The sequence below is a fragment of the Semicossyphus pulcher genome, unplaced genomic scaffold (genome assembly GCF_022749685.1).
Source record: "Semicossyphus pulcher isolate SPU_LCO1_2020_fin unplaced genomic scaffold, fSemPul1.0.p SCAF_6, whole genome shotgun sequence".
Lineage (NCBI taxonomy): Eukaryota > Metazoa > Chordata > Actinopteri > Labriformes > Labridae > Semicossyphus > Semicossyphus pulcher.
The window spans coordinates 29,584,693-29,597,573 of NW_027211737.1; the positions used below are offsets into that span (position 1 = coordinate 29,584,693).

Below are 12,881 nucleotides of genomic sequence, written 5' to 3' on the forward strand. Positions count from 1 at the left end.
CCCACTTCACACTTATCTACACACCTGCTTCTTCTACTCACAGGTGCAGGTACAGGGACGTGTGACGAGCCAAAAGTCATCTACTTGCAGAAAAACGTTTGGAGATTAAACTGTTTAATGTGGATGAAATCATAAAAATGTGCCAGTTACATTATTTAAAGATTCTTCTATAAAATGCTTCGAGGATGATATTTGGGTCACGTCTCCAGGCCCCACAACCAGCAGAGGAGTGGGAAACATATTGATTGATTTTTGGTAAAAGACACGAGTCATCCAAATATTATAAAATGCTTTTGTCCTGTGGGAGACATAAAATTGAGGCAGCTCTGAAAAGTGTCTGGGAGAGGAATTTGGATGTTTCATTTGACAAATGGGCCCAAATTTGTGACAATTCTCAGACGATGTCGAGGGATTTGATAGTTTAAAATTCTGCATTGTTACTATTGGACCCCCAGTAGATTACACAGACTTGGCTTAAAGGAAACTTGCAACTTTTTGGAAATGTAGGCAGGATGAGGGAACTCTAATCCAACTTCTGGATGAAGATTTACACCACGTTATGGTAAATGGTAAATGGACTGTACTTATATGCTGCTTTTCTAGTCTTCCGACCACTCAAAGCACTTTAACACGTCACATTCACACTCACTGATTGCAAAGGGCTGAATGTTTATCTCCAATCTGATCTATACCCATTCATACAGCGATGGCGATGCCTTCAGGAGCAATTCGGTGTCTTGCCCAAGGACACTTCAACATGTGACTGTAGGAGTGAAAAAACCTTTAATAACTTGACACTCGTGCTTGTACAATAAATACAAAGCTGGAGCCAGCAGTCACTGAGCCTAAATGTTTCAGGAGAGGACACAAGGTGATCTGATCCTCCACAGATAATGATATCGACTGTAACATATCTTTTAGAGTAGCAGATTCATATATCACAAAGATTGCTGATGTGAACAATGACAGCACCAGATTTTAAAATCGTGAGTGATACAAAGAAATGTCATGACATCATTTTAACTGACCTTTAACACAGAACCTTATTCTGAAAAGGTCAAGTGCTGACACAGGTAACGTGTGGTTTTTAAGAGATGCTAACTCAATTGTTTGTAATCTGTTGAAAATGTAAGACCTGTTAGTTTTAGGAAATTATGTTATTTTTTATTTTTCCAATACTTTCATGAGCAATTTGTTACCTGTTTGGTCTGTTGAGAATAACATACTACGGAATGAGAGCTGACTACTTTCACATCCTTATATCTCGGGATTTGCTTGGCTTGAATACAACAGAGTAGAAGAGAGTAGTAGAAAGTCAATTTAAATCACACCTTAAACACATTTGGCATCGTGGTGTTGGAACCAGTGAGAGTGAAAAGTAAAATACATGAACACAAGAAATGGAAAAATAGAAGGTCACTAACATAGCAGTGAATGCCTCAGAGCAAGAGAGGGAACACAGTTTTGAAGGAAAGGCTTTAACTTTGCTGCAACCCAGAATAAGAATTACATGCGAGAGCTCTGGCTGCTGTCTGTTTTGCACATGAAAACCCCGTCACACTTTTCATCCAGTTTCAGATTGACTCCACGAGTTCTGTTAAATAAACTGTTCTGTCTGCTGGTAGAGAATTATTTATACTCGAGCTCCTCCAGAGAAACTAAAGAAAAGTTTCATTCACATAAACAAGTCAGTCATTGCATGTCAAATTCTGCAAGAACCCCTTTTCTTCTTTTCATTTCACATCTTACAAAGCACACCTCGGAGCCTTTGCCCTCCAAATATCTGTCGGAAATATCTGATTTCTCTCAATAGGATACCTTTTCACAGGGTGGGAGACAACATTGGCAGCTAGTACTAGATTACAGGGTAACATACACCTCCAATTACACAGAGAGCACCTAATCTGCCATGGCAATGCAACGGTTCGATATAAACACTATGAGGCTGCTACACTGTTTTCCTGACATTATGTAAGTGATAAAGAAGGAAGCAGCCAAAGGAACAGGTGAAATTGCCTGCTTTCAAGCCTGCCGGTGATTTCTTTTTGCACTCTTTTCTCCAAATTGCATTTGAAACTAGGTGCAGTGTGTGTGTGTGTGTGTGTGTGTGTGTGTGTGTGTGTGTGTGTGTGGGGTAATATTCTCACATTGTCACTGTTGTTATCCCAAAGCATGAGTCCTTCAGCCACCTTTAGCCTCATTAGTAACCAGCAGATACTCCTGTGTCCTGTGCAAAATCAATATCCACCCCTTCCCTGACTGTGTGTTTGCTGTAGATGCTGTAGACTGTATAAATAATGGACGTAGTCTCAGTGGCGTCACCCACTGGTTTCTGAAGAAGCGTTTTTGAAGCGTGAAACGCCGGCGGTCGCCATATTGGAAATGCCAGAGCCGGCTAATCTAGAGGGGGCAAAGAGGCGGAGCGCTAAGGAGCTGATTGATTGATTGATTGATTGATTGATTGATTGAATCTTTAATGACCACACAGCCAGGCTGGTAGAATTTGTTTTCAGTACAGTTTGGTAAAGGTTCCAACATTAAACATTTAACATATAACATAGATATACATACAGACAAACACATTTCATGCATAAGGACCATGCTTAATCCTCAGCGTTCAGAGTTCAGAATGTTTATTGCAATGGGAATGAAACTGTTTTTGAAGCGGGTTGTTTTGGAGGCAATTGTCCTGAAGAGCCTCCCAGAGGGCAGTAGCTGGAAGACATAGTGTGCAGGGTGAGTGGGATCAGAGATGATCTTGCGGGCTCTGTGCAGTATCCGTTTGTGGTGGAGTGTTTCAAGGGATGGTAGGGGTGAGCCAGTCATTTTGGATGCTCTGTTAATGATGCGCTGTAATTTCTTCCGGGAGAGTGTGTCGAGACTGGCGAACCAGACTGTAATGGATGAAGTGAGGATGCTTTCGACGATGGCTGTGTAGAAGCGGAGCAGGAGATTAAACCTTACTCTGAACTTCTTGAGCTGTCGGAGATAGCTATTCCTATGACTGATGACAAAGAGCGGGCCGCATGAATCAGCCAGCTAGGGCGCGCTGTAATCTCTCGGGGGGGAAAAGCCAACAACTCCTGACTCCTATTTACTGACCGATGAAAAAACACCCTTTTACAGTCATTATGAGAACTGTAATGATATTATTAAGTACTCATGGGTACTTGGTATTGGCAAGTACCCAAATGTAAGAACTTACTAACTTAAAGTCGAGCTGAAACAGCATTTCGAGAGTATCTAGCTTCCGTATCGTGACGTATTTCCGAGTGAAACAGGACGTGCAGGCGGGACATATCATTAGAGGGATTTGATTTGATCGTTGAGAAGTGGGCGTAGACAGACGTTCTCCACAGCGCAGTAGCTAGCTAACTGGCCGAGCGTTCTTGGTGCTCTGCGGCTAAATGTTGCAGATTGATTGGTTGAAATTGTTTGGTGCTAACTTACGTAAGCACGCGTGAAATTTAGTTTTACTGGAAGAAAAAATGATCGAATTTTGATATAAGAATACGAAGAAATGGATTTTCTGTATTTTTTTTGGCCTATATTGTGAAATAGATGCACAATATTACCGAGGATGTGATCTGAAAGGATTAAAATGACATTTTTCATTTCACCTCAACTTTAAATAACTTAATACAAAACTAAACAACAAGAAGTAATGACAACAAAAGACAACGGGACAGAGCAGAACGGGAAACATCTGATCACCGAAACACAAATCAAAAACTAAACTACAATAACTAATGACACTTAATGTAACTGTCTCTGCTCCAATTACCAACAGCCTTCTTCACAGAGCACATCATCTTCACTCCTTCTGACTCTTCTGGCGTGACCGCACACTGGAAAAGCATCAAACTGTAGGCCATATCATTTATTTTCCATGTATATTGCCCTCATTGCCGTGCAGTTCTGTTGAATAAAACATTTCTTAGAGCTTTCATGGACAGAATAGAAGGTATAATTAATAAGAACTTCTTTGTCTCGCTACTTTAGGCATAAATATACGACTGTGGCAACCATTGTGTCAGCTGAAACAAGTGATGTTAGTAGATGCCCACAGACACCACCGGTAAACAGGGAATGCCACAAGAATTATGAAGAATGTCCTCATAGCTAAATGTTGGCAGCTGAGTTTTTTATTTTGTCTTTACCACTTTATATTAGAAATTACAATGACACTAATACGCTGTTTCAATTAAATAAAAAAGCCAATCCTCTAACTCACAGCATCGTTGATTAATAGAGGCCTTCTATAGAATCATACTCCTCACAGTGGGTTTACTGCACCGTGTGCTGAACAACATGCGACAAAAGCAACACATTAAAGACAACATTAGGTCAATAATAGCAACAGTCACCAGTCATTCTTCAAACCATTCTTCAAGCTCTAATCGGAGCTGATTTTTCAGTGACAGGAGATGACAAGTGTTGATTGGAGTGTGTGTCACTCAGACGTGACATGGCTCTAAGGCAGCTGTTCAAAATCATCTGAATGTGTGACACTGAATATGATGGAGAAGGATTTACACGTGCTGATGCTCTCTTATCCAAAAACCCAGGAGTGAAATCAAAAGAGGGGATTTGATGTGTTCCTGCTCGGGGCTCTTCTTTGTCACAGCTATGTCCCCCAATTGGCTGTTTGATGTCATATAATCCTTTACGAAAACAAATACGAACTTGTAACGTGCAGAGCATGAAAAGCAAAGAGAACCAAGAGAAGAATGGCAGAGGCCAGAATAACTTGCCATGATGATCCCTCAGGGGACAACAGATGGAGGAGGGAGAGGAGGAATTGGAAGAAGAAGCTGAGAGAGCTCAAGAGAAGAATAAGCTGTCATTGATATGCTGTACAGTAAGTCTTCTGCTGCCGTGAACTGGTCTGGCTGGGAAAAGCTGGCTGCGTGCTTCAGCTACAGCGGGTGAATTTAAAGCATTTCGAGCATTGTGAAAGTTTAGCTGGCCGGCTCCAGACTCGACCAATCCTTCTTTTACTTGCTCATTATCTCCGTCTTAGCTGGGGGTGTGTTTTTGTTATGAATATGTGTAAGTATGTGAGCTGCAGGAGGCGGTTAATGATTGGGGGACAACTGATGGCCTCTGTTTATTTTTGCTGAAAACTTTATTTTTTATATGAAAAAAATATATCTATATATATATATAGCAGAGCTTGACATAAGCACTGGCCCGGTGGCCTGACGGTATGTTTTTCACCCCCCGGACTAATTACTTTCTGCACTGAATGGCTACTGCTGTCAACAACACGTTACACGCTTCTCGCGATAGAGCAGCTGTCATTCTAGAACATGCTAATTTACGCTAGCAAGCGACCGCGGACTAGTATAAACACACACGTTTTGGTTTTTCAGACGGGCCGTTACCTGAGGTGGCAACAAGTGTGTGTATTCCCGTTATCAGCTGCAGCTCGTCCCGGTGCACGTTAGCACTGTGGCTATATAAACCGACCGTTCACGGAGCGGACGTGGTGCGGACTGTTTAAAGGCTAAAGGAAGTAGGAGACGGTACGATGTCGTTTCAAAAAGTTACTCTCACGGGCTGATCACGCGAATGAAACATACAACATTGAACAGCGCCGGTGTCAGAGTTGCTGAACAAAGAGTATTAAAAGAAACCTCTTTATACCCATATGCTTATTTCGGGCTATTTTTATAAGTTTAGAATAGTTCCACAATTGACTGAACACATATTCAGTAATAAGAACGCTTACATAAGAAGAAACCGAATTTTAGTTCGGTTTGTTTGAAGTGGGGTTGTATGAGATACTTATCAATAGTAAGTGTACGACATGCAGCGGATGGCGGTCAGCACGGCCCCGGAGTTTAGAAACCGGCTGGAGTGCCGGCACAGAAGCTAGGCTAAACGCCGCTGCAGATAGGGTCAATTACACACGTAATTTATCCACTTATAAGGACGTCTCACTTAAAAATCAATAGTGGCATCGATTGTACGCTATATTTGAATAATTCACCGCATTTCAGTTTTCAGTATGAACGCCTCTTTATCTGGCACTACTTTGTGTGGACCGCAACACATGCGTGTTACTACGCCTGCAGCGTTCGGTGTCGGATCAGCTGTTTGTGTCAGCGCTTTGTAGTAGAGTGCTGGTCACGGTGGGGACCAGAGGACATTGTTTTCCATACCAAACATTCCCTTTAAACTGTAAACGGGTACCTTTTACTCTTCTTACACAGAGGAAAGGCCTGACAATCCGTCTTGCTTAGTGTGTAGGGCGTTAAAGTATTAATCCCAAAGATCTCAGTTTCATTCTCTTTGTCGGCACCTATGTAACTACGGAGCAAACTTCACAGAAGTCCAAACAGTGTTGCATGTGTGACGCTCAAGGTTAGTATCTCCGGCCACCTCTATGAAAAAATCCTGGGGGCTCCACGGGGCTTCAGAGGCAACATCGCTCTCTCCAGCAGAAGCAGAAGCAAGTGCGGTTACTTTTCACTGAATAAGTTACACTATGGGCAGTGAGAGCATAATTATTACAATCAATCCACAGTCGGAGAGAAAAAACATTCTTCCAATTAAACGTTTATCTTCATCTTAGCAATGAATGTTTGTATGGGTAATCGCACAGAGCTTACATTTGTAAGTATCTTCTTCCATGACGAACACGATAACATCGTCTTGCACAGTTTAGTAAATCGGCATCAGTGCAGACTTGCTGACTCGCTAAGCGGTTTGGGATGACAGTTATTGCGGAGAACCCTTCATGTAAGTGTGCTGCCTGAGTAAAAGTGCATACAGAAAGGAGATTATGAATAGTTTCAGGAAGGCCCTGGGTCTTTTCCAACTTCAGATAAACTTCTGTTGGCAAACTGCACGACCAAATTGACCTGCAGACGATGTATCTCCTGCTCTGGGCCCCCCAATGACAGCATTGAAAATTGCCAGCATTTGCAGGTAAGGTAAAGAAGGGAGGGGGGCTTCTGGTTGTACTGTCCAGCACTGTCGCCTCTGTTTCACTGACAGCTCTTTAAGCTGTCTCAGACATGGAGGAAAATAGGTTAGATAACATTACGCTCATTTACATACACTGAATATTCATTACATATGCTAATTTGCACATATGTCTCTCTCATCCTGCCCCATCAGCCTAATCAAGGGCTGCTTACGTCAAATGAGCATTTGAAATACACACTTGTGCTTCCAGGCCATATGGAATGATCAGTGTCTGCTATTCCTGACTGTCTTCTTTAACTACACCAGCCACGATCAATTCAAGCATTGCGAAGGACTCGATATGAGGGGAAGTAATCATCAGTGATTCATACAAAGTAACTAGAGCAGCTCAATGATCAATGAGGATGAGTAGCCTCTCTAAATTAGACAATCATGAATTTATTCATACCCTCCAACCTGTAATGAGCACATTAATACATTGAAAGTATTGAACAATATCCATCAGTCTATTCCCCACATTTGTTACCCCTGTGAGCTGGAGCCTACCCCTGGATGGGGACCTCTAGGGGGTGCGTGTGAGGAAAAATGTAATGGTGGTGTAATGGTGTTGAAAATCCTCAAATGGATCCGCTTCTTGTCCATGTGATCTGTTTCTGAGCCTGTGCATGTGTCAATCTAAGTTTTCTTCACTTGGTGGATCGTGTGTTCTGTTCGTGATGTTCTAATTTCCGTATGTTATGTTTGGTAATTGCAATTTAAACTTGAGTAAATTTTTCTTTAATGCGGCTGAAAATCTGACAGCATTTTCCCCATCTTCTCTCATGATGGGCCGATCTATGGAGGACTGAAACTGCCATAATCAAAAATAAATAAATAAATAAATATCTCAAATAAATAAATAAGTAAATAAAATAATAAAGACAGAAATGTAGAAATAAAATCCTTATTTTTGTATTCATTTATTTTTATATTTAATTATTTCCCAATTAATTATTTTCTGTTTACATTTGTATCTGTTTTTATTTATTTCCCTATTTATTTATTTCTGTATCTATTCATTTCTGTCGACATTTATTTCTGTATTTCTTCATCCGTATGTAAATAAGTAGGCGTGTCTTGGCTATCCAGGCATTAGCAATCAAACCCACACACCACAGTACTGCGTGGATGTGTCAAGGTCTGTGCCCAGAGCCACGAATATGGTGGTAATGCCAACAATTGAAGGAAATTTGGCAGCCTAGCAAGCTAACGCTATGTTAGGTAGCAAGCTGCCCTTGTAAACTTGATAACGGTTAAAACTAGGATATCAACAGTTACAGTGTTGGAGCTTTAACTGTTGACTTATGTCTAACTTATGTCTAATTAATATTTCAGTTACATGATAAGCGCTTCAACCAGCACCTGTGTGTTTCTACTCGCCCTCACTCATCTTTAAAAGTGAGGACTTCAGTGCTGCAGTGTTTGTATGTTGCTGCGTTGTTTCAGTTTCGAATGTAAGAGTGCATTGCTGTGATCTGTTGAATATTTTGAATATCTTGATTATGAGTGCAGAATTAAACTTGATACTTTTACTTAAGTGTCAGGGGTTGGGGGTACATCAGCCCGGTCGGAATGTAGAAGGGGGTGCTTGCATAAAAAGTTTGGGAACCGCTGCCTTAGGCCAAAGGGTGGAGAAATATACAGGTGAAAGGGTTCTGCAGGGTTAGGACATTCTGCCTTTTAAAAAAACTCTATTCAGAAATTAAAGATTGATGAGAAATTAAGATTCGAATTTAACTTGAGTCACATGTCTGTGGACCACAGGAGAGACTGAAAAAGAAAAACTCCTGGATTTAGCTACTTATAAATCCTGAAAAATAACAAATCTATAAAAGAAAAAGAAAATAATCAATATAAAAAGATTAAATAATAAATGTGGATATTTAAAAATAAATAAATGGTTATAAATGGAATTATATCACACTATTCTGTAGAAGGCTGAAGAAGAGTATCTAAATGTTGATGGGTTCTTGGGACACAGTGTTCCACAAGTGGTGTCACACAGCACAAGTTGTGCCAGCTGCTGTGAAGTTGCATCTCGCCTTTGACTTTTTATCTAAACTTGTCACACCAAAGTTTCACTGTGCTTTTTGTGTGAAAGGATGGATTGACATTGAGAGTCCTCAAAAAAGTATGTGATCCCCTCTCCTCAAGTTCCCCCAGCAGGATTGCCATTACACTGGGCACAGCTATCCACGGTATCCACGAGAAGGAGTCTTAATGACTTCAGTGATCTATTTACTGAGCACCACTAGCAGGTAAAGTTTTGACTTATCCTGTGAAATATTTTAACATCTACAAGACTGATTGGCACAATTTTTCACGTTTATAATTCCTCCTTATAGTGACCCTGAGTGTTTCTCTGTAGCACCCCCGTAAGGTTTACATTCATGGTTTGGAGCATAGACTGTATAATGAATGGTTGTAGCCACAGTGACATCACCTATTGTTATGGTGACAGCCGATTTGAAGTCTCAAGTTTGGCAAACAACAATCCTGCCTCTCGCGGCACAGGCAGCCACAAATATATCAATGTATGATCAATCACTGAACAAGCTAACAAGGCAGGCACAGCGAGAGCACACGTCGAAAAACCTGCTAATATGTGCCAACGTACAAGTAAATAAATGTAGATTTTCACTCACAAAGCTGGAGCAGAGAATTATTGAAAAGTACAATAATTCCTCCTTGTGGGGGCAATAAAGTTTATCATATCTTACAATTAACTGCAGAGCAAACTTTGGCATTTGTACAATAACAGTGGGAATTTTATTTATAAAGCACATTTAGCAGGTACGCTCAATGTGCTTTACACTGGGGGTACAACAGAAACACAGAAAATACAATCATGGACAACATAAAACTCAAAGCAGTTAAACATGCATCTAACGCGCATTAGACACACCGCATAGCAATCAAACACACACACACACACACACACACACACACACACACACACACACACAAAGGCAGAAATAGAATAAAATGAAAACACAGATAAACAAAGCTGCACATACAACCGTTGGCACAGGTGATCACATGTAGACACACACAAAGTAACTATTCATACGCTTGGGAGAATAGATAAAAGTAGAGAGTTGTGATGGATCTCAGGTCGACAGGCAGCTTGTTCCAGAGAGGAGGACTACAGGAACTAAAGGCCTGCTCACCAGACTTATATCTTATTCTGGGTACAGCTTAAAGACCTCCACCTGATGACCTGAGAGGGCGGATTGGGCTGTAGTCCGTGAGCAGGTCAGAAATATATACAGGAGCTGAACCATGTCTTCCTTCATGGACTTATTATGGGATTATGAATGTGATTCTGTATTGTACAGGGAGCCAGTGAAGTGTTTTGAGTACCAGAGTCAAGTGTTCAGATTTTCTTGTACGTGTGAGGACTCCCTGCATATAGAGCATTGCAGTAATCTAACCTACACGAGGTGAATGCATGGATTCATTTCTCAGCATCAGGTTGGGATATGAACCATCTGAGGTTTGTATTTCAAGTGGAAAAATGCGCTTCTGGTAATATTTGTAAAGTTTCTCGGGCGTTGTCGCTTGATTTGGAGCAAAATGTCTTGACATTCCTGTTCCACAATGCTATGCAGTGCAGTTATGTTAGAGCTAGTTGGCTAACCTTAGCATGCTCGCTAACGTTATGGCAACCAAAATACTATCCAAGTGTGTTTGTCAGTGTCGTCAGTCTAGCTTGATTAATAACTTAGCCAGCTAACATGATATTAACTCAGGTATTATGACAAACAGTGTTGATTTTAGACAACATGATGCCGGTCAATGAGCACGTCTTGTCAGTGAAAAGTAAACAGAGTTGGTGAGGTCGAGAATGAGCATGCTCAGTTTCGTGTGTCTTTGGCAAAAACCCCGGATGCTCGTTCATGTGTGCGAGTGTCCGCGTGAGCGCGTACAAGAAGGTTGACTGCAGTTCCCTCCACGGCCGACCGTGTCACTAGGAATGAGGATTTTGTGAAAGTTACATATGGCACCTTAAGTGGTGGTTTTTAACAACAAATCTTATTCTGCTTCTTTTAATCGTCATATGAACCACTCACTTTAAGTTTTTGCCCTGGGAAACATAAACAAAGGCAGCGCGCAGTTAATCGCTTCGTTTGAATGTTTTTCACGGTCACATAGAGTCATCAGAATTAATTTCAGTCTGTTTCATAACCAGCGAAAAAACTCCTCACAGGAGCTTTAAAAAGATGTTTACTCAACGATTACTCAACAGACTGGCATCCCCACTGAGTTATACTGGTAATCCATGGGTCGTGTCGTGCAAGAACAACACAGGAATGATCGCAGCCGGATGAATGATGAAAACAAATGTCTTATCAGCAGTAGCACAGTGTTCCACTAACCTGAAGATGTGATACATATTATTTCATGTCTAGCAACTATTGGGCATGCTTCATCTCACACAGGAAATAGTTAAAGGAAATGTAGAAATGACACCGTCTATCCTCAACACCTTCATAGATTATAAAACACTTTTCCACACACCGCCAACAAAGTATGATACTGTGAATGTGAAGTCAATTCTTCACATGGTTTTTATCAACATATTCCTGTTGCAATTACAGGGATGAGTTAAAAAAATGTGTTCAACATCTCTTGAAAGGGAATGTTGCCCAAATGCGTCCTGTTGCCTCTCGCAGTAAAAGTTTAACGTGATTTTGGAAACGGTCAGAGAGATGTACAGAGGAATTACAGGCCATTACTGTCTGAGATGAGGTAGAAAAGACACAGATGCAGGTGTAATAAGCTTCAGGCAGGATGGAAATAGCTTCAGGTGTAATTACAGTAGGATGTGGCTGTGAGAATACACTCACACACACACAGACACACAGGCATGAATAAAGATGAGGGTTACCCCTGCAGATGTTGTAAATAGAAAATTACAGTCACAACGTCGCTCAAAAGTATGCAAAACACAAAATATGATGAATTCACAGCACAGGCGTACACACGGTAACAACAAACATCAGGAGCACGAGGCTCTACATTTCATTCACCTCAATGTCACGAGGAGCCAACCTATTGATGAACAGGGTTCCTACTAATGCTCAGTGACAGTAGGAGGGGCCTTTGGGTGACAGATATAAATCACCTATTCTCAACAGAACCACCACAATCTAAACGTGTAAATGTAGTTTAAATAAAACCTACTAGATGTACAGCTATTGGTCGTGTTTAGAAAAGACTCTATCTTGGGACGAGCTTCAGAAGGCACTTAATCACGGATGGTGCTGATTGGTGGGTTGTTCCACACTCGGGGCTGACAGTGACACACTGTGAAAATATGAAGGGATCTTCTGATGGATAGAAAACGGCTTCACGTTACTGTTTCTCCCCAAAGAACCTCACAAACACAGTGGATGAAAACTGTGGATCACTTCTTTTTGCTTTGGCATTTTTCACATTTACATATGATTGTAAAAACTGTTCATTTCTAATCATAAGGTAGCAAAATCCATGCAATAAAGACGAGCCCTGCCTTTTGTTGTAAAAGCATCTTGGTCGATGCTTAATAAGTAAAAGATACGTCAATGACAGGACGGACACGTATTCGATTACCACCTGTGTGGGGTGTTTTTTATGTCATGGTGTAATGGAGTTATTCCAGATGTTTACTGTATGTCAGATTAAATGTTGTGCTGCACTTCACACCCGTAAAGAGAAATATGTTAGTTGGTTTAGAAAAGGAAACTTGATATATAGAAAGATTTCCTTTTCATTTTTTTCAGTATTTTTTGTCACGTGCAACAAATTAAGAATACACCACACCCCCTCTTCAATATCTCTAATATTTTTCTGGTGTTTTGCAATCAGACCTGCTGAATGGATAAAGTGGAAATTGTTTTCCGTAAATGTATTATATCTCTTTA

At 40.9% G+C, this 12,881-nt stretch overlaps 1 protein-coding gene across 1 annotated transcript in view; it reads right to left on the minus strand.

The window, feature by feature from the left end:
- tacr1a (tachykinin receptor 1a) overlaps nucleotides 1–12,881 on the minus strand; it is a 39,163-nt gene that overhangs the window by 25,683 nt on the left and 599 nt on the right. The window lies entirely within an intron of this gene.